Consider the following 1,406-nt stretch of genomic DNA (forward strand, 5'->3'; position numbering starts at 1 on the left):
ATTTGAAAAATAATGTGTTTTTTGAACATTAAAGCATGTCAACATATTCTGTTACACCAAATACACAAAATAATGATCTTTAAAAAAGCATCATATGACCCCTTTAAATAGCCTTCCCGCCATCTAATTGTGTGCTACAGGTTGCCCTTTCGTTAAAAAAAAAAGAAAAAAAAAAGCTCACCTTATAGCAGCGATGGCGCCCTGCAGATGCAACCGTTTCAATCTGTCGATGAAATGTTACAATATGACTTGCACAAAGTTAAAGCTGACTTATATGGTAGATTCTAACAATATTAGCTTAAATTGGAATGTATTTACTACATGCGTAACAACATTTCAAAGCGAACTAGCTTGAGTGTCGAGACCTTACTACAAATATTAATTATTAATAGAAATACTTTCACCTCATAAGCGTTATTAAGTGGTTAGATTAACTCATGCAATCAATACGTTTTTACACAAACTGACCTTAAAATGGTTTTAGATATACGAACAGGTGTCAACAGTTGGATGACGGTTGGAAATGGGACGCAGGACAGAAAAGTGCGCCACCAAAAGGACCTGCGTGCTGACTGTTTCCACACAGGTCTCCTGAACACTACCGCCCCTTGTGCCCTGGACGACACGCAGCGAGACCTAGTTCAATGTCACAATACATGTTTCTGAGTGTTTCTTCACTTTCAGCCAGTTGTATGTAGTATTTTTATTAAAATTAAAACAATTCTTTATGTTTTGGAGGTCATATAAAAACGATTTGAACATAACTAATGATTTATTTTTTTATCTTAAAAAGCTATTTATGCACAGATTTTTTTCTACACTTGTCCCATCCCCTAGTTTCAACAAATAACTTGCTTGAGATGAAATATGAAATGTGATGGGTGAAGAGAACAAAGAAAAATCAATGTAAATCTCTCTTGTGAAAGAAATATTTTTTATTGTGCCTCATTTCCAAAAACCTTGCAATTTTGTCAAATCATGCAAAAAAAAAAGGTACACATAAAAATATTATTTAATGCTTTAAACTTTTAACTAAATTAAATATAATTTTATTCTAAAACTTTTTCAAGAAATTTCCAGAATTGCACATTTTCTGTTACGGTAGCTCTAATGAACCCAGATAGCACATGTATGTCTGCAAGATGTCTGTTAAAGATCGCTTGATCTGGAAAGCATCTGCTGTGTACAAACGTCTGACAGACGTCTTTCAGATGTCAGATTTACATACATTCTAAATCATAAACATCTTAAAGACATCTAATAAACGTCTATTTGACATCTGACATCTGTATTGCAGATGAGTAAACACTAAAAAAATACATATTGCAGATTTAAATGCAGATGTTGGATAGACATCTCCGTGATGTACGCGTGCTATCGGTAGGATGCACAATGACACATAGATA

The sequence above is a fragment of the Sinocyclocheilus anshuiensis genome, unplaced genomic scaffold (assembly GCF_001515605.1).
Source record: "Sinocyclocheilus anshuiensis isolate Anshui unplaced genomic scaffold, SAMN03320099.WGS_v1.1 scaffold700, whole genome shotgun sequence".
Classification (NCBI taxonomy): domain Eukaryota; kingdom Metazoa; phylum Chordata; class Actinopteri; order Cypriniformes; family Cyprinidae; genus Sinocyclocheilus; species Sinocyclocheilus anshuiensis.